Raw genomic sequence first — 22,144 nt, 5'->3', positions numbered from 1 at the left:
TCTTCTAGGAGGGGTCCTATGTAGAGTCCCTGCCACCTCAGCATGGACTAGTTTATCAAATGCTTTGGCAGGACCAGAGCAGCATGGAGCCTCAGGGAACCTGAATTAGAGAGGAGATGCTTGGAGAAGGGAGAAGGATGGAGAAATGAGAGGTGGGATGTTCCAAAGACAAACTTTCAGACCCTTACAGTTTGTCCATGTGTGTCGGACATGGTTTGACGGGCAGCTTGGATTTTTCCTACCATTCCCTACCTGTCCTCATTCCTGCTGTACTGGAAGGTTTGATGGCTCAGAAGGTTGAGAGGCAGGTGCTCTGAAAGGAGGCAGTTGCTACATGGGACATGTTTGTTTTAATGCCAGGCATTAGGATGTGAAGAAAAATGCTACTTTGGTGCCTCTTTCCAAATGCTGCCGCTTGTCTCTCCTTGCCCTGGACCAACTTGCTCCGCACGAGGGATGCCAGATTAAACACGAGACACCAGTTAAACTTGGACTGCAGAAAATGGTAAATGTTTTTTTAGTGTAAGTATACCCCATATATTGCATGGAGTATAATTGTGATTATTCATTGTTGATCTGAAATTCAGATTTAACTGAGCGTCCTGTATTCTTTGCTGAATTTGGCAACCCAACCCGTGTGCAGCTGGGATTCCTGGGCCCTGCCTTCCTTTCCTTCAACATGGGGCTTCCAAAAGGATCAGCAATGGTTTCTATCCCTCCCCCTCTCTCTCTCTATCTCTTGCTCCCCCTCCCCTCTCTCATCCTCCCTCTTCCCTCTCTCTGTCTCTTTCTCTCTATCTCTGTCATCTCTATCTCTATCTCTGTCTCTATTTCTGTCTCTATCTATCTATCTCTATCTCTCTCTCTCTTCAGGAACAAAAGTTTTAGAGTCAGGCACACCTGGATGCAATCCTGTTCCACTGCATAATCCTCGGCAAGTGACTTTGCCTCTTTGAGCTTCAAGTCCCTCAAGTAAGATGGGGATGATGTTAAGGCCTCATGAAGCTACTGGCAGGATTCAATGGGGTAATATGTGGAAAGGACCAAGTACAGCACCTGACATCATAAAACCAGCAAACAGCTTTTGAGCTGTCAGCTTTTCCCTCAAACTCAGGTGTTAATGCGCACGTGTGCCGTTTTCATCCCCAACCCAAGCGCACACGCTGGTACCTCGTCTGCTGCCAGAAGAGTCCTCTCACCCAACAGCATTTGTGAGCAATGGAGACTTTCCTTAGGAGAAACAGAGGAGGAAAGTTAAACCTCGCACTTCACAGCCAACTGAAAAAACCTCTAAGATGTCTCTTTCCTCCAATGTCACTCACTAGAGTTTCTTTGTTGCTTGTTTTTTCTTTTTTAATCTTCCCCTTTCCACATGTGTGGCCAGCCTCTCGTCCCCCTCCCTCACCCTCTCAGTGGTGACGTGAATCCAGGACTTCATTGTATGTAGCCAATTAGCAGCCATCTTTTGCTCTTGAGTGTTCATTTCCTGCTTTACCCTCTTTTCCTTCTTGTCCAGCACAATATTTCCTCCAAGCAGATACAGTGCTTTCCCCAAGAGGAATTCTGGAAAACACGCATTCCTGCCTGTCCTTACTCTGATGAGGCCAGGGACTCGGCATATATGATACTCATTGACATTAATCCTTACAGCAACTCTGTGATGTGGGTGCTGTTAATATTCTCATTCACAGATGAGGAAACTGGGGCTACAAAGGTTTAAGTGACCACCCAGAATGTATTAAGAACCCCTACAAATCAATAAGGAAATGATAAACAATCCAATAGAAAAATGGGTAACAGATAATAATGGGCAATTCACAATGGCAGAAACCTGGACAATAAACATTTGGAAAAATTCCCCACCTCTCAGGGAACTGCAAATTAAAACAAGAATAAGATATAACTCACCACACTCATCAGTTTGGCCAAACAGTTAATAAGTCTGACAACACTAAGTGTTGGTGAGAATGTGGGGAGACAGAGGTAGTGCCAGTAGGAACGTAAATGGGTATAATAACTCTGGAGAGCAATTTGGCTATACCTAGTGAAGTTGAAAACACACATCCTGTGCGATGCAATTCCACGTCTTGATGTCTAGCTTGGAGAAATGCTCATATAATGCTCAGGGAAGTGTGAACACTGCAGCACTGATTGTAACAGGAGAAAAATTAAAACAGCACACCAGTCTCCAGGGCAGGGGTTGGCAAACTGCGGCTTGCAGGCCAAATCTGAGCTAAGAATGGTTTGTACCTTTCTAAATGGTTGAAAAAAATCAAAAGAAGAATATTTTGTGACACATGCAATTTATATGATTGAAAACTTATGTCCATATAAAAACCCACACATGGATGTTTATGTCAGCTTTATTCCTAATTGCCAAAACTTGGAAGCAATCAGGATGTCCTTTAGTGGGTAAATGGATAAATAAACTGTGGTACATCCAGACAAGGGAATATTATTCAGCACTAAAAAGAAATGAGCTATCAAGCCATGAAAAGAAATGGAGGAAACTTAAGTGTGTATTACTAAGTGAAAGAAGCCAATCTGAAAAGGCTATATACTGTAGGATTCCCACTACATGACATTCTGGAAAAGACAAAACTATGGAGACAGTAAAAAGATCAGTGGTTGCCAGGGGTGGGAGTCAGGGTAGGGAGAGCACAGAGGCAGAGCTCAGAGGATTTTTAGGGCAGTGAAACTCCTCTGTAGGAGGATACCGTAAAGGTGGATACATGTCATTATACATTTGTCCAAACCCACAGAGTGTACAACACCAAGAGTGAACCCTAATGTAAACTATGGATTCTGGGTGATTATCACGTGTTGATACAGTTTCACCAGTTGTAACAAAGGTACCACTCTGGTGGAGAAGGTTGATAATGGCGGAGGCTATGCATGTGTCAGGGCACGGAGCATATGGGAAATCTCTGTACCTTCCCCTCCATTTTGCTGTGAACCTTACACTGCTCCAAAAAAATAAAGTCTTAATTTAAAAAATTTATATGAAATAACACATTTTTGACTGGACCACAGCCACACTCATACTGTCTATGTCTGCCTTCCCTCTACAGTTAAATGGTTGCAAGAGACCATATGGCCTAAAATACTTACCCTCTGGCCTTTTACAGAGAAAGATTGCTGACCCCTGCTCTAGGAGACGGCTAAATAAACAATGGCTCCCTCTCAGAGCAGAATACCATACAGTAGTCACACAGGCATCGACAGAGGTAAATCTCAGAGTATAATGTTGAGTGGGGGAAAAAAGAATTTCCAAAAGGATCCATAAAATATGGTACCCATCATGTAAAATTTTAAGCAGCGTATATTATTACAGAATATGTTATTTACAGATATTTACATGGGTCATAAAAGTTTTAAAAATACACTGGAATAATACAGACCAAATTCAGGACACTGGTTACCTTTGGAGTGGAAAGAAGGGAAATGATGAAAGGAGAGTTTTAACTAATTGTTAACATTTCATTTCTTTGAAAAAAGGGTGATATGCAAAAACCTCCCAAAAAATACAAGTCCAGGACCAGATGGCTTCTCTGGAGAATTTTACCAAACTTTCAAAGAAAATTTAATACCTATCCTTCTCAAACTATTCCCCAAAATAGGGGAAGATGGAACACTTCCTAACACATTCTACGAGGCCAACATCACCCTGACACTAAAGCCAAAGACAATATGAAGAAGGAAAATTATAGGCCAATATCCCTGATGAACATAAATGCAAAAATCCTCAACGAAATGTTGGCAAACCAAATATAGCAATACATTAAAAAGATCATACACCATGATCAAGTGGGTTTATACCAGGGACACAGGGATGGTTCAACATCTGCAAATCAATCAGTTATACACCACATTAACAAAACGAGGAATAAAAACCACATGATCATCTCAATACATGCAGAGAAAGCATTTGACAAGATCCAACATCCATTTATGATAAAAGCTCTCAACAAAATGGTTATAGAAGGAAAGTACCTCAACATAATAAAGGCTGTATATGACAAACCCACAGCCAACATCATACTCAACAGGGAAAAATTGAAAGCCATCCTTCCGAGAACAGGAGCAAGAGAAGGGTGCCCACTCTCGCCACTCTTATTCAACACAGTACTGGAGGTTCTGGCCAGAGCAATTAGGCAAGAAAAAGGAATAAAACGAATCCAAGAGGCAACGAAGAAGTGAAACTCTCGCTGTTTGCAGATGACATGATTTTATATATAGAAAACCCTAAAGAATCCATTGTAAAACTATTAGAAATAATCAACTACAGCAAATTTGCAGGGTACAAAATCAACTTACAAAAATCAGTTGCATTTCTATACTCTAATAACGAACTAATAGAAAGGGAACTCAAGAATACAATCCCATTTACAATTGCAACAAAAAGAATAAAATATCTAGGAATAAATTTAACCGAGGAGGTGAAAGACCTATACAATGAAAACTATAAGACAATTGCAAGAAATCGATGATGACGTAAAGAAATGGAAAGATGTCCCATGCACATGGATTGGAAGAATAAACATAGTTAAAATGTCCATACTACCTAAAGCAATCTACAGATTCAATGCAATCCCAATCAGAATCCCAATGACATTCTTCACAGAAATAGAACAAAGAATACTAAAATTCATATGGGGCAACAAAAGACCCCAAATAGCTAAAGCAATCCTGAGAAAAAGGAACAAACCTGGAGGCATCACAATCCCTGACTTCAAAATATACTACAAAGCTATAGTAATCAAAACAGCATGGTACTGGTACAAAAACAGTCACACAGATTAATGGAAGAGAATTGAAAGCCCAGAAATGAAACCACACATCTACGGACAGCTATTCTTCGTCAAAGGAGCTAAGAACATACAATGGAGAAAGGAAAGTCTCTTCAATAAATGGTGCTGGGAAAACTGAACAGCCACATGCAAAAGAATGCAAGTAGACCATCTGCTTTCGCCATACACAAAAATTAACTCAAAATGGATCAAAGACCTGAAGGTGAGACCTGAAACTATAAAACTCCTAGAAGAAAATATAGGCGATACACTATTTAACATTGGTCATAGAGGGATATTTTCAAATTCTGTGTCTACTTGGACAAGGGAAACTAAAGAAAAAATAAACAAGTGGGACTTCATCAGATTAAAGAGCTTCTACAAGGCAAATGAAACCAGGATCAAAATGAATAGACAACCCCCTAGCTGGGAGAAAATATTTGCAAATCATATATCCGACAAGGGGTTAATCTCCATAATATATAAAGAACTAACACAACTGAACAATAAAAAAACAAACAACCCGATTGAAAAATGGGCAGAGGATATGAACTGACGTTTTTCCAAGGAAGATATACAGATGGCCAATAGGCACATGAAAAGATGTTCAACATCACTAGTCATCAGGGAAATGCAAATCAAAACTACGCTAAGATATCATCTTACACCTATTAGAATGGCTATAATCACCAAGACAAAAAATAACAAATGTTGGAGAGGTTGTGGAGAAAAGAGAAACCTCATACCCTGCTGGTGGGAATGCAAACTGGCACAGCCTCTATGGAAAACAGTATGGAGATTCCTCAAAAAATTAAAAATAGAAATACTTTATGATCCAGCTATCCCACTACTGGGTATCTACCCAACGAACCTGAAATCAACAATCCAAAGAGGCTTATGCACCTCTGTGTTCACTGCAGCATTATTCACTACAGCCAAGATGTGGAAGCAACCCAAGTGTCCCTCAACTGATGATTGGATCAACAAGATGTGGTGTATATATACAATGGAATACTACTCAGACATAAAAAAAAAAGACGAAATTGTCCCATTTGCAACAACATGGATGGACCTGGAGGGTAAGACATTAAGCGAAATAAGCCAGACAGAGAAAGACAAACACCATATGATTTCACTCATATGTGGAAGATTAACACACAGACAGAGAACAGTTTGGTGGTTACCAGGGAGAAAGGGTTTGGGGGGTGGGCACAAGGGGTGAAGGGACACATTTATATGGTGGCTGACAAACAATAATGTACAACTAAAATTTCACAATGTTACAAACTATTATGACATCAATTTAAAAAAGGGTGATATGAAGTAAATATAATACAATGGTTATGTCTTTAATGCTATTGATGAATATGTGAGTACCTGTTAAATAGAGATGTAAAGATTATATATAAGTGCCTGTTCTGTATTTCTCTGAAATATTTCATAATTAAACTAAGATGTTTTGGGAAAAGAAAAGAGGATTAAATAACTCACTTAAGGTGACCCAGCTGGGAAGAGGCAGATTGGAAGAGGTTGGATTTGAACTTGGTCTGCCTGACCCTTAACCACACACTCTACATCTTTTTTAGTTTACTGACATTAATGGTCAGTAGATGGTCTTTCTCCTTCTGTCTCCTCTCAGAGTTTATTATTAAGAGTAGAGGTGAGTCCCTTGGCACCCATAGTGTCAAGCAGTTTGGCACAACTGTTCTATCAAGTTCCTGGGCCCTGTCCATTGCTGTACAGGAGAGGACCCCGGTCTGCCCCCAGGAGTTCACTGACACCCGTGGGGTCCGTCAGGAAGCTGTTCAGGATGCCTGGTACACAGAACACGATGAGATGCCTAATTGTAGCCTTGACAGGTCTGGTCATCCCAACAGGTCTGGTATGAAGGCAGTGGCCTAGGGTCATGTGGAGAGCATGGGCACCATGTGAATCCTTTCAGACTTTGTAGGCCACTCAAGAAGGTTCCAGAAGTTTTGTTTTCTGAGTCCTTGTTTAGTGAGAATATACATTCTCTCCTTCTCTCCCTCTCAAAATTGCACCCACTAACTATTCCTATCATCCTTCCCCTCTCAGAATAGTGGGGAACCAAATAGAAAAGGGGTCTCGTGCAGGGGCAAGCAGACCCCTAGCATGGTGTGCACAGTGAAGCACTCCCCCACCACGCCCAACCTTCCAGGCCATGGCAGCGAGGCCCAGGGCACAAAGGAGTCAGGGTTCCTGCTCCTATGCCCTTGCTCTCCCCAGTCCTACGTTCCTCTCGCCTCCAGAATTGCCTTCTCTTTTGTCTGTCCTATCCATCCTTTAACCTTCATTTTAAACCCTGCCTCTTCCAAGAAGTCTGCCCAAATCCCCAGCCAGCATAGCCTCTCACCTCTGAATTCCTCCAGTACTCGCAGTCCAGTGCTCTCATGCATTCCTGAGGCGCTCCTTTCCTAGTTAGTCTACCACTGTTTGTTTAATCTGTGAGTGATGTGAGCTCAGGATCTGGGCCTCGTTTGTACTTTCCCATGATACCTAGCACAGGGCCAGTCACACGGTAAGCATTTAATAAGTGTTTGTGAATAAATCAATGAATGAATGAACGAATGAAGCATATTTGAAGAAGCTCCACGAATTCTGTTCCTAAGGAGGAAGAGAGCCCCAGACTAGGCCAGGTGAAAGCCGGCCCTGCCCCTCTACCCGAGTCTGGCTTTGGGGAGACCTCAGACACCCCGGGCATGGGGGAGGAGGGTTTTCCTGGTAGCTGGGCTTGGAGGGCAGGGAAGAGAGAGGGAGGCACAGTGTCCACACTGATGCCGCTGGAGTAGGTGCAGGGGTCTCTGGGGATGGGGTGGGGGTTGGGGGTGGGTTGGCATTGGCCTCCCTCATTATATTTTTGTTTATTTTTCTGTTTGTGCCCAATTACTTCAGACAATGCCCCACGCTGGCTAAAAAATGTGAAAACAGCTGAAGAAGAAATAAAGCAAAAGAGAAAAACAAGGAAAAGAGGGTAAACAAAGAGAGAATTCACCTTTCATTCGCCTGCAAAGTCCTCCGTTGGGGAATGAAGTTAAGACACAAAAGCTTTGCAACAACAACATTGTGGGGGAAGGCACAAGAGGGAAGCAGAACAGCCATTAAAGCAATTAAGAAAAGATTAAGGTCGCTTGTGGCGGAGAGAGAGAGAGACCCATTAATCAATAGGCCAGAAATCGCAGCGGGCTACAAAATTATAAGACTAGGCAAACTGGAGAACACACAGGCTCACCTCAACCAAGATGTCTGAGTCACTCAAAAGCAGAAACATTATATTCATGTCTCAGGCTTGGGGGAAAATGCTTCTTAGAGGAACCCTTTCCTTTTAATCAGCTAATGGGGCATCCTGAGGTGGGGGTGAGGTCCAATTGATTTCAAGGCAAATTCTAAAGCATCATGGTCTGTAGAACAATTCAGCATAGTGCATGAGACCGTTGTTACTGGGATGGAGGGAACATCAGAGCAGAAACCTTTGTGATAATATTAGGAAGGGTCTTAAAGCTCCCTGGGGAGGGTTATGTTATTGTTCACATATATTTGCTTCCTCTCCCTGGGAAGACCCACATCCTGCCCCATTGACAGCAGGCTGGGCTGGATGACTTGCTTTGGCCAATGAAACATGTGTCACTTCCCAGCAGGAGTTTTAAGAGCCAGCACACAGTGTGCTGTGTGTTTTTCCCCTTTGCAGCAACCCTGAAATGTTCTAGACAGAGACTGTTTCCTCAGTCTGGGTCCCAAAGTGAAGCCACCGCAGGGAAGAGGCTCAGCTGACGGGCAGAGGACGTGTATTGTGAACAAGAAAGAAACTTTCCTGTTTTACACTGCTGAGAAACGGGATGGGGATGGGCGTGTGTTTGTTATGCAACCTATCTGGATGGATACCGTTCCTTACAGCATGTCACGGCTGCATGGAACGTTCATTGGCTCCCTATTTCTTACAGGATAAATCTCAAACTTTTGGTCCGGACGTCATGCCTTTCCCCTGGACCGTCCATTATAGATTCCACCATTCTCTTCAGGTACCTTACGGTCTTGCCTGACTTCTTTCCTCACTGTGCCCCACACATACCTTGTTGGGCAAGTCTTAGTGAAGATCTCCTGGGTTGAGAGATCTGAATTGCTCAGGCCTTTGATCAGGATCTCTCTGATACCTCCTCTGTGAGGCCATTTCAAATCATCCCCAGCTCAAATCCATCTCTGGACCATTATAGCTTATGATCTGTGCCATTTAAACAACATTTTTATTTAACAAATACATACATAGTGCCTGCTGAGTGTCAGATGCTGACATAGCTTTACGTATGTTAGCACACTGAATTCTCACACAACCCTAGGATTCTCATTTTACAGATGAGGAAATGGAGGAAAAAGAAGTTAAGTAAATTCATAGAGCTATCAAGTACAGAGTGGGGATTTAAACCCAGGCAGTTGGGCTCCCTGATGTTAACCTCTCCAGCACATTGCCCACATGCTCCTTCACTGTCTTGCATGTGGCCTGACATCTTCCCAACAAGTGGGCCCTTTCTAGACTTCTTTTCTCTTCCCTGGCATTTAGCCCCAGAGCTGGCCCACTAGCTTAGCTGATTAAAAATCTAATGGGTCACTTCATTTCATCCGTTGCTTTGCCTCCATGTAGAATAGAAGCAAAGCCATCTCAGGGAAAACTTCTTCCCTAGAATGCCTGTTACATTATAGGGGACGCTTCCTGATATCTAGCTCAAGTCTCTCCTGCTGCAACATTGACTTGTTTTCCTTTGATTTAGGCTTTCATGAAGACGGAGAGCAGATGACCACCTCTTACTGAGGATAATAACAATTACACAGAAGATCATTATCTTATTAATTCCTTCCTTATTTGCACTCTGCCCTCTTTTAAAAAGGATATATGGTGGCTAATAAGGAACCGTAAAATACAACAGTGACTACACATAAAGAGGGAGAACAAATTGCCAACACTTACTAGAATTTTAAAAAGCACATTGCAGAACAATGCGTACTGTGTAAACCATTTATAAAACTTCTTACCAAAAAAAAAAAAGTCCACCCACAAATTTCTGTAAGTACATATAAATATTTATTAAAATTTTAAAAAGAAAGATCTGAACTAAGTTTAAGTTAGTGGTTACCGCTAGGGTTGGGAGGCAGGAAATAGCGCTAGAGAGAGTCAATGGGCCTTTCAACTTTATGTGTCATATTTTATTGACTTGAAGCAAATATAACAAAATATTATCAGTTGTCAATTTTGTATGGCAGGTATCAAGTATAGTATTCTTTTATGTGCTTTTCAGAATTTTAAAAGTTTCTCAAGTTAGAAAAAGGGAAAGAAATAGAAAAAGATTTGGAAGAATACCTCAAAGTTGTATTTACTTGCTCTAGGGAGCCACTAATTTTATCTCTAAGCTTTCTGAAGGCCAATTCTCTAAAGAAAGGAGCCGGGTCAGTTTGATAATTCACCGTGTGATGGGTGTCCCCAGGCAAAAACACATCCAGGCTGTGAAGGAGCCCTAGAACCTGGGACTGAGAACCCCAGAAGCACTGCTGGCTCCAGATGGTCTGTATGGGGTATGTGTCGGGGGTGCAGCCGGGGGTTGGGTGTGCAGGAGTGTGTGTTTGTGTGTGTGAGATTGAGGGAGGGAGCTGTTTGTTTCAAATCTGCATTTGCGTAGCTTTTTACCTAAACTTGTCCTCGGTAAGAATGACTCAGCTGGGGGCTATGCTTGGTCCTGCTGCTGTGGGATATAATGAACAGCCTCCTTGTGACAGCCTTGCTGCCAGCCAATGACTAGTTTTTCAAATAGCATCTTGGCAAGGCCCAGTTCATAAAGCAGCTCTGTGAGGATCTGGTGCAGGGCAGGCCCCCAGATCTGTGCCGGCCTGGCCCGGCCCCTGGGTGGGTTGTCAAACCCCTGGAAGAGTAAGGGGCCATATGTCCTTAAAGCAAAGAAATGCAAACTATTCCTGTGACAAATAGAGGGAGGAGGTGAGGTGGGGACTGTGCTGCCCAAAGGTGCCTGGGAGGGTCTCCAACATCTTCTTCCCCTTGTGAGTTAGCGGCAGCCAGCGAGGAGCAGGCTTGGCTGTTCCCTTATGCAAGCTGAGGAGACTGGAGACTCGCCTCTCCAGACGGCCATCCCTCCTCCTCTGGAGGTGAGCCCAGGGGACTCACTGCTCTGCCAGGTTTTTCCTCAGACAGCATCTGGAATCAGCTCTAACACACAAACACGCAGTGATCCAGGCACGCAGGGTCGACTCCAGGTGGTGTGCCCAACCGTCTAGCCTGAAAATGTTTAAGGCAGGTGTAACTAGATATCCACCCTGACAAAGAGGAATTTGAGAATGTTTGCCCAGACTGCCCACACTTCCTGGTGTGTCCCCTGGATGCCCTGCTTGGGAAATGAACTCCACCGTTACCCCATGAAGTGTGAAGCTGGCATTTACAGTCGGTTAAGTGGCTTTCAGAAGAGTCGCTCTCTTTCTCTTCCTTAGGGCAATAATTTAGCAAAGAAAACCAATTGCCTGTTCAGATCTCTCCGGAACACTTTCTCCTTAAACAGCTGTACTTCAGAGCAAAGGTTCTGGGGCCGGAATCCAGCCCCACCACTTAGTAGGTGGCACATTACTTGGACTTGCTCATCTTCGGCTACCTCATCTGTCAAGTGGAGATAATATTAATAATGCACTTGCTTCGCTGAGTCGTTGTGAGAAAAATGCATCAGTGTGCTTGTGTTAATCATTAACGCTAGTTACTATTGTTATTATGTGGGTGGTGGTGGCATTTCTACCCTTGTTCTTCCTCCTGCCTGCCATCCTCCAGACAGATCTCGATTCCTTTGTGACTTGACCCTCCAGGGTGTGAAATGCTTTAATTGATTTGATACTGAGCAGCGAGCTGTTCTACCTTTTTGTGGCAACACCAGCTCACATGCATATGCTTCAGTCCGGGCCTCGACAGTTTCCTGGGGATTCTGGGGTCTGTATCACTGAATGGAGTGGGGCGTTAGCAGCAGGACCCGCAGCCCTGCAGCTGCCTTGTGGGAAGGATATCCTCTTCTTCCTCCCTCTCCCCACTCTACCTACCATCTCCAAGGGAGAGTGAAAATTGACATTCAGCTAATCATTAAGGGTAGGCCTTGAAAACTATTCTCTCAGCTCTTGCTTTGGGAAAAGGACCTGTGAGCGGAGACGGGCTGGTGGTTGTGGATGGGACAAGTTGTGTGGAATGAGACAAGTAATTTCTGAGGTGATAAGAGAGACTCATAGGCTTCTACAAAGAGGAAAAAGAAAAGGCCTGCTGGCCATTGTTGGGCAGAGTGCCCAGGGACCCTCACTAAGCCCCCTTCCTCACACAGCTGGTCAGTCCTCATTAGCATGCCGGCACTGAGGGCCACTGGGAGCCACACTTCATGGAGGATCCAGAGCTAAGAGTAATCCCAAAATTCACGGTCACAGGCTCCAGGAATAAAAGAGAGATGGAAATCGGGTGGGTAGGGGGCAGGGGTGCTAACTACCAGACAAGCAAATAATATTCATGTTCTAGTCCAAGGATTCGCAAACTTTCTAGTGCGAGAGTTCTCAAAAATTATTGAGGACCCCAAAGAACTTTTGTTTATGTGGGTTATAGCTATTGGTATTTACTGTATTAGAAATTAAAACTGAGAAATGTTTCAAATATTTATTTATTAATTTATTTTTAAAGTCACCATAATAAGCCCATTACGTGTTAGCATAAATGGCATATTATTATGAAAAACAGCTATATTTTCTGAAGCAAAAAAAAAATCAATGAGAAGAGTGGCATTGTTTCTCATTTTTGCAAATCCCTTTAGTGTCTGCTTCATAGAAGACAGCTGGATTCTTATATCTGCTTCTGCGTTCAGTCTTTTGTGATATATTACACATTATGTAGCTTCTGGAAAGTGCCAATTTATACTCCTGAGAGGATGACAGAGAAAAAGGCAAATAATATCTTAGTATTATTTTGAAAATAATTTTGACATCAGAGCCCCCTGAAAGGGTCTCGGAGACCCCCAGGGATCTCCAAACCATGCTTTGAGAATTTTTGTTCTAGCAAACACTGGAAATTACCCTTCTAAGATTCCAAAAGCTTCTTTTAACTTTGTAGCTTCTCCCCTCTCTAATCTTTCCCTAACTCTGGTCTGTATCTTAGAGTTTTCACCAATTAAAAATCCTACCATGGGGGCTGGCCCCGTGGCATAGTGGTTAAGTTCTGGCGCTCTGCTGTGGCGGCCCAGTGTTCGTGGGTCCGGATCCCAGGCGCAAACCAACACACTGCTTGTCAAGCCATGCTGTGGCGGCGTCCCATATAGAGGAAGATGGGCACGGATGTTAGCCCAGGGCCAATCTTCCTCAGCAAAAAGAGGAGGATTGGCAACAGATGTTAGCTCAGGGCTGATCTTCCTCACAAAAAACAAAAACAACAAAAAACCCTACTGTGTGCCAGGCACTGTGTTAAATGCTAGAGACACAGAGGAGAAAAAGATAAAGGCCCTGATCCCAGGGAGCTGGTGGCCTGAGGGCAGGTAGACAGTAACCCCCTTGGGTGTGAGAGAAGCTCTGCGTCCCCCCCAGGCATGAGGACGTGGCATTCAGCCTACAAGTGAAGGAGGGGAGAAGGGCCCTTCCAAGGTGGACTGAGAGAGACACCCGTAACTGGTTAAAGAGCCCGTCAGTGCTGCTCATGAAGTGCTGTGTAGGCTGAAGTAATCAGAGAAGTCTGCATGGAGGAGGCAGGATTAAGGGCCTAATATGGTCTTCCCTGGGCAGGGCTGAGCCGTGATGAATGTGCGAGAGGTGAGAAGACTGGCCTGTCTGATCAGGGTGCTGGGAGAGAAAGCACAGGTGAGGGCAGAGGGAGCAAGAGGGTGGGGGTCAAGGCAGAGCTCATGTATTCGGGACCCCTGCATGGGCCTGGCCACTTTCTTCCGGGTGAGAACTCTGGGCTGTTGTGGATCAGCAGAGCCTCATTGGGACCTCCTAACAGCTTCCCAAATCCAGCCCTGCCATTAAAATCTGGGCCATGAGGACTCTCAGGACTGAGGACCCCAGCATGAGGTTGGGCCCCTCACCCCTGCGTTCAGGAAGCCACACGCCCTCGGGGGGCCCACCAGGGGCTTTCCCACCTTCTTCTCTGACCCAGTGAGCACACTCCCATGGCTAGGACCCAAGTTCCTGGGTTCTGCATCCAAGGCCAGTATTCTTTGCACTGCACTACTCACTTCCCTGGATGGCTATGAAAATAAAAAAAGAAAGAAAGGAAGGGAGAGAGAAGAAAAAGAAATGAGAAGACAAGGAAATGAGGCAGTTAGGCGACAATAATCTTTGCATCCTTTCTAGCTCTTGAGTTTAGCAAATCTCATTTAAAGTGGGCTATATGCCAGCACAGTGCTCTGGCAAAGCTTTGGTCATCACATCCTAAGTGAAGCTTACACGTGTAGACAAGGCGGCTCCCTTCCGCGGATCTACTGCATTATCCTGCAGAAGAACGGAGACCCTGGAGATGCTGCTGATGCTACAGGATTTTCTGAAGATGCAGCTGGGAGAAGCTTGAAAACTTCTCTATAATGAAAAAAGAACCAGAAAACGAGAAGCTTCCTTACCCTGGTGAGACTGTTAACCTCTCCCTCATTGTCATTTCTCATTCTGCTTCTTCATCCTTGAGTCCCCAAGAGTCAGGCAAGACCTTCGGGTGGAGAGAAGGACCCATATCGGCCCCTTCACATCTCCTGGTACAAGGTACAGGGGCACCTATTATCAAACGAGGAGGCAGTGGTACCTACAGGAACACGCTCATATATTGTGTGTGAGAGTAATCAGATCAGGCAAGTGCAGGGAGGTGGGAGATTAATGAATTAGCAACCGAATGGGAGTGGACGGAGAGCCTCAGAAGCTGGGAGGAAGCTGATTGAAGATCCATCCTTAAATCAACCGCCTTCCCTGTGGAGACTCAAGTCTGTGTGGGCCATCATATGCAGATTGGCAGGAAAGCTATCCTCCTCACAAGCTGGAGAGAGGCCAGTGTTTGTGGAGCGAGATAAGAAAGAGCAGCATAAAGGGAGAAATAGATCGGCAAACTGTGGGGCCATTTGCCTTTCTACCAAGTTCCGCCTTCTCCAGGATCTCTGGTCTCTGATTAGCTCTGTGGCTTGCTGGGTGATTTAACAGATTTTTTTCTAAATTTACTGACAAGGAAGCTCCAAACTTCCAATAAACCTGCTGCAGAAAGCCAGCTGGGACCCACGGAGGGAGCCACAAAGGTGTTTGAAAGAGCAGCTCTCTGAGGAAGCTGCCGAGATTTGAGATGCATGCATTAGTAATTCTCTCCTTCCAAATGCTTCCTGCTACAGCCTGGCCGGACCTGACTTACCCCAGAGGGCAACTGGACTTTGGCCAGAGGAGGGAGACTGGGTGCAACCCGGCTGGGAGGCGGGAGCAATGGCCTGAGCCTTGGTCATTGTTGGGAGCCCAAACCCTTGGAGCGGGGCCGGGCCACACCTGGGGAGGCCCACAGTCCCAGGCCCATGTTACTGGAGGACTCGCTTGTTATTGTGCTTTTACAAAGGGGACTTGGGTCCGGGGAGAGCCATGACTTGCTAGGGGTGGAGCTGATTACCTGTCCACACCCACCGCCTCCCAAGCACGTGTGTTTCTTCAATTGCTGTTCTGTGGGAGCAGAGATGGCGCCAAACGTTGCCATGGGTATGGGGACACAGGTCTTCTCATACACTGCTGTAGCTGTGTATATTTCTAATCTTTGTGAGGGGGCGTAGTTTGGCAATATACAACAAAAGCCTTAAACAAATATATGTGCTTTATCCTGGCAATTGCATTTCTAGGAATGTATTGACAGGAAATAACCAAATAGTGTTCAAAGGTGAATGTACAAGGATTTGCTTATTGCATTGTCATTTATAACAGTATCCGAAGACTGGAGCGACCGTAATCATCCCCGGATGGGCATGGTTAATGAATGGGGTACGACCACGCCTTGGAGTAGTATGCAACCGTTCAGAGTGTTGCTGTGGACCCGTGGATATCACCGTGGACATGTGTTCACAATATATTGTTAGATTTTAAATGGCAGGTTACAAAAGGGGACTGCATAATATGATTCCTTTTTCTTGGTAAATAAACATCACATCTATGCATGGAAACAGTCTAAAAGGATACATATCAAAATGTTGACAGTGTGCAGCCAGCATTAGGGGTTTCAGGTGGTTGTTTTTGCTTATTTGCACTTTCTAAATTTTGTATAATGAGTATATACTTGAGCAAATTTTTTAAAGGGCAAGCAGGAAAAACTGAGTGTCTGGCTGTGGGTGGGTCAAGGATGGGTCTACTGCCCATCATGTTCTAGCTCGGCTATTTCTCATTATTGAGGGCAGCAGAGCAGGGCTGACTCCACTTTCCAGAAAGATAATCGGTAGACACAATCTCATAACACAACACAGGCAGCTCCAGTAGAGGGTCTGGCTCAATTCTAGAAAGCCTTCTGGGGATATTCAGGGTCTCAGAGCCCCCCTGCTCTTTCCTGTAGAAAGTGAAGAAGCCCACCAGGGCAGGGGCCTGAAATCCCTTGGCCCACTGCCTCCAGGGGAAGCCCTCCCAGGTTCTCATCATGCTGCCCAGGTGATGGGTACGGGAGATGTAAGAACAGCAGGTGGGTAAAGAGAATAAATCTCATAACCCAAATTTGTCTGATGTTACAGTAGAGAAAATCTTCTGATGAAGCTGACAAACATTAAAAAAAGTTTTTGAATACAAAAACAAAACAGTATTATCCCAGCTTCTGCCTCTTAACTTTTTCATTCCTCCATCAAGGAACAAGGAAGACAGAAGTCTCTACAGCATCCCACCTTTTTACTTGTGATAATTTAGGTAGCATGTGGGATAAAATCATCTGTGAAACAAATTAAGTTACCTTCCACATACATTGCACATTTAGATTCTGGGTCTTGTAAGCATATTGGAGTAAATTCCCTCTCCTAGATTCTACCCACCCCCCATTTTATTGAGACATAATTGACATATAACATTGTATTAGTTTTTGGTGTACAACATAATGATTTGATATACGTATATATTGTGAAATGATTGCCACAATAAGTTTAGTTAATACCCATCATCTCACATAGTTACAAGTTTTTTTCTTGTGACGAGAACTTTTAAGATCTACTCTCCACATATAAGTGAGATCATACAGTGTTTATCTTTCTCTGTCTGACCCTCTCTGAGATTCTGATGGATTGAGCAGCAGCTCAAGGATCAGTAGCCAGTTGTGAAACAACATACAGCTGTCAGAGTCTCTGGGCCAAAACCGGATGCCCCCAAAAGCAGGGCTCTGACAGAGGCAGGGCTGGAGAACACGGCTTAGGCTTCAGGTCAAAGTGGCAACTGCTGTTTCTTTTCCCCAAATCTCTGCCCATTCCCTCCCCAGAACCTAAGTATGCAGTGCAGGAAAGAGCAATTTGAAGCACCTTTGTAGAGAAAAAAGACGGAGACAAAGTAGTAAATGAGTCAGCGCCGCCAATGCCCAGCTGATAAGCTGGCTGGGTACCCAGATCCCACAGCCACGCTGATGCGAGGCAGGAAGTGAAGGAGGATGTGGGCAAAGTGTTCACGAACCTTTTATGTACGGTGACTGTTAGGCTCTAAGAGCCTCCCTCCTCCTATGGGAAGAGAACCTGTACAGGGGAGCATCGATGTTCCCCCAACACCCACCTGGGTGGGGAAGAGGCTGAGAGAAGTTCTGTCCCCACTATAGCCAGAGGCAGAAACATGGCGGGGAGAGGGAAGAAGTTTCTTCTCTCACCAGCAATTCCGTACCTGATGGAAAGAAAGGACTGAAGTCTGGCCTTGAGGCATGACCTCCTCACCTTGGTCCAGACCATCCCTGATCTCTGCTGCTCTGAGATTCATCTGCCTTGACTCCGAGGGGCCTTCTGAAAGTCTTCTTCCTGCCTGTAGGAAGGACAGGAAGCACAGCCTCGCCCCTCTACCTCCCTAAGTTGACCCTTCTGTGCAGCAGGAGCTCTGAAATCGCTCCCTGAGATGCCCTCAATCCACCCCAGGCCTCCCTGACGGAGACAGTGGTCCTTGGTTGCCAATTCTGTCCCTCCTCCTGAAGTGCTGATGAAAGACAGTGGGGAGATCAGAGAGGAGAGGAGGGGTTGGGCCAGATGGCTGAATCTTTGCTCCCAGGAGACTGTCCTAAACCCCGAAGTTAAGTTTCGTAAATGACTTGCCCACTTTCTCCATTAGACAGTGAGGCAACATGGAAGATTAAATAAGGATCCCTAATACCAACCAGAAAGTTTCCTCATATTTTAGAATATGGCCTGAGTTATGAAATGACTATAGATAACATATTTTGGAGTTCTTTCCCCTTTTCTGGGAACTAAGTTCTGCCCACAGGCCCTCTAAAGGAACAGGTTTAGATGGCCATGACTTATGTCATCCTCTTCTCCCTCCAGCTGTAGCTGATTGGACCAGAGGTGGGCACCTGACTTAAGAGAATCTCATATAAGCTAGTGAACTCAGCCAATCAGATTCTTCCATGCATATGCAATCTAAGAGTATTTGGGCTTGGGCATTTGAGATAAAGGCCAAGTAGAATGAGAATTGGAATTAATGCCAGGCCAAACCCAAGCTACATGCAAGCCAGAATTAGAGGGGAGAGGGTGGGCAGAGGAAGCAGAACAAGATGGTCTGCAAAAGAATAAAGCAGAGCAGGAGAGAGAAACTAAGGATGAAAAAAAAAAATGGGAAAGGAGGGAAGGAGGACTGAAAGAGGGGAAGACAGGTGCAGAGAGACAGAAAGAAACCAGAGAGGGCAGGGAATCTTTTGAGCTCCCTGAGCCTTCCTCATTACCAGCTTCAGTCCCCAAGAGGCCTGAATTTACTATATTTCTATAAGATGCTTCCATATCCTTTTAGTATTCATCCCTTTCTTTAAGTTTCTGTTTCTTACAGCCTTTGAGCTCTGATTCAAGCTATGACCATAGCCACTGTGGCAGGATGGGGCAGTCTGAGGGGGCTGGAATCTGCCATTGAACATGCCACGTTGAGTGGAACAGGCACTTGAGGGACAGAGCCAGTGCGGGTACTAAACAAAATCAGGGGCAGGTTACACGTGGAGTCTGGGCAGATGAGCAATGGGCATCTGAAAAGAGAATTGGCAGATAACTAGGTCCCTGGGCTGAGAGACAAGAAAGGGCAGGAACGGAGAAGAGAACTGGCCAAGTCAAAGCAAGGTTCTAGTTCTGGAAATATTGGACAGGGACTCACTCAAACGGATCCCATAACTGGAACTGGGGGCCAAGATGGGCCAAGATCCTGGGCCTTCTCCTTTAAGAGAAGAACATCTTTTATTTTTTTTTTTAATCGATGTCATAATAGTTTATAACATTGTGAAATTTTAGGTGTACATTATTGTTTGTCAGTCACAGTATAAATGTGTCCCTTCACCCCTTGTGCCCACCCCCAACCCCCTTCCCCCTGGTAACCACCAAACTGTTCTCTCTGTCCATGTGTTAATCTTCCACGTATGAGTGAAATCATGCGGTGTTTGTCTTTCTCCGTCTGGCTTATTTCGCTTAATGTCATACTCCCCAGGTCCAACCACGTTGTTGCAAATGGGATGATTTTGTCTATTTTTATGGCTGAGTAGTATTCCATTGTATATATATACACCACATCTTCTTGATCCAGTCATCAGTTGAGGGACACTTGGGTTGCTTCCATGTCTTGGCTATAGTGAATAATGCTGCGATGAACATAGGGGTGCATAAGCCTCTTTGGATTGTTGATTTCAGGTTCTTTGGATAAATACCCAGTACTGGGATAGCTGGATCAAAAGGTATTTCTATTTTTAATTTTTTGAGGACTCTCCTTATTGTTTTCCATAGAGGCCGAACTGGTTTGCACTCCTACCAGCAGTGAATGAGGGTTCCCGTTTCTCCACAACCTCTCCAACACTTGTTATTTTTTGTTTGGGTGATTATAGCCATTCTAATGGGTGTAAGGTGATATCTTAGTGTAGTTTCTTTTTTTCTTTATTGTGAAATTTTTGTTGTACATTATTGTTTGTCAGTCACCATATAAGTGCATCCCTTCATCCCCTGTGCCCACCCCACAGACCCCTTGCCTCTGGTAACCAATAAACTGTTCTCTCTGTCCATGTGTTTATCTTCCACTTACGAGTGAAATCAGGCAGTGTTTGTCTTTCTCTTTCTGGCTTATTTCGCTTAACATAATACCCTCCAGGTCCATCCATGTTGTTGCAAATGGGACAATTTTGGCCTTTTTATGGCTGAGTAGTATTCCATTGTATATATTTACCACATCTTCCTTAGTCAATCATCAGTTGAGGGACACTTGGGTTGCTTCCACTTCTTGGCTATAGTGAATGATGCTGCAGTGAACATAGAGGTGCATAACCCTCTTTGGATTGTTGATTTCAGGTTCGTTGGGTAGATACCCAGTAGTGGGATAGCTGGATCATAAGGTATTTCTATTTTTAATTTTTTGAGGAATCTCCATACTGTTTTCCATAGAGGCTGTGCCAGTTTACATTCCCACCAGCAGTGCATTAGGGTTCCTGTTTCCCCACAGCCTCTCCAACATTTGCTATTTTTTGTCTTGGTGATTATAGCCATTCTAACGGGTGTAAAATATCTTGTGTAGTTTTGATTTGCATTTCCCTGATGACTAGTGATGTTGAACATCTTTTCATCTGCCTATTGGCCATCTGTATGTCTTCCTTGGAAAAAGGTCGGTTCATATCCTCTGCCTTTTTTTTTTTTTTTTTTTGTGAGGAGGATCAGCCCTCTGCTAACATCTGCCAATCCTCCTCTTTTTTCGCTGAGGAAGACTGGCCCTGGGCTCACATCCATGCCTCATCTTCCTCCACTTTGTATGGGACGCCGCCACAGCATGGCTTGCCAGGCGGTGCATCGGTGTGTGCCGGGAATCCCAGCCAGCGAACCCCAGGCCGTGGCAGCGGAACATGCGCACTTAACTGCTTGCGCCACTGGGCGGGCCCCCAGCCTCTGCCCATTTTTTGGTCAGGTTGTTTGTTTTTTTATTGTTCAGTCGTGTGAGTTCTTTGTATATTATGGAGATTAACCCCTTGTCAGATATATGATTTGCAAATATTTTCTCCCAGCTGGTGGGTTGTCTTTTCATTTTGATTCTGGCATCATTTGCCTTGCCGAAGCTCTTTAGTCTGATAAAGTCCCACTTGTTTATTTTTTTCTTTAGTTTCCCTTGTCTGAGTAGACATGGAATTTGAAAATATCCCCCTATGACCAATGTCAAGGAGTGTACTGCCTATGTTTTCTTCTAGGAGTTTTATAGTTTCAAGTCTTACCTTCAAGTCTTTGATCCACTTTGAGTTAATTTTTGTGTATGGCAAAAGAAATTGGTCCACTTTCATTCTTTTGCATGTGGCTGTCCAGTTTTCCCAGCACCATTTATTGAAGAGACTTTCCATTCTCCACTGTATGTTCTTAGCTCCTTTGTCAAAGCTTAGCTGTCCATAGATGTGTGGTTTCATTTCTGGGCTTTCAATTCTGTTCCTTGGATTTGTGTGTCTGTTTTTGTACCAGTACCATGCTGTTTTAACTATTATAGCTTTGTAGTATATATATATATATTTTTTTTTATTTTTTATTTTTTGTGAGGAGATCAGCCCTGAGCTAACATCCGCCAATCCTCCTCTTTTTTTGCTGAGGAAGACGGCCCTGGGCTAACATCTGTGCCCATCTTCCTCCACTTTATACGGGACGCCGCCACAGCATGGCTTGCCAAGCAGTGCGTCGGTGCGCGCCCGGGATCCGAACCAGCGAACCCCGGGCCGCCGCAGCAGAGCGCGCGCACTTAACCGCTTGCGCCACCGGGCCGGCCCCAGCTTTGTAGTATATTTTGAAGTCAGAGATTGTGATGCCTCCAGCTTTGTTCCTTTTTCTCAGGATTGCTTTAACTATTTGGGGTCTTTTGTTGCCTCATATGAATTTTAGTATTTTTTTTTCGATTTCCATGAAGAATGTCATTGAGATTCTGGTTGGGATTGCATTGAATCTGTAGATTGCTTTAGGTAGTATGGACATTTTAACTATGTTTATTCTTCCAATCCATGTGCATGGGATATCTTTCCATTTCTTTATGTCATTATCGATTTCTTTCAATAATGGAAAAGAACATCTTTTAAAAAACAATAAACAACATCTTTGTATATGTTTCCAAAAGCCCCACACTGTTTGAGTCTTTATTTAAAGGGGTAGCTATCACAAGCTTTGGAGGATCCAACTCCAGCTCCA

This window comes from Ceratotherium simum, chromosome 11 (assembly GCF_057802395.1).
Source record: "Ceratotherium simum simum isolate JZ-2026a chromosome 11, ASM5780239v1, whole genome shotgun sequence".
NCBI classification, from domain to species: domain Eukaryota; kingdom Metazoa; phylum Chordata; class Mammalia; order Perissodactyla; family Rhinocerotidae; genus Ceratotherium; species Ceratotherium simum.
This window is presented reverse-complemented; position numbering follows the sequence as displayed.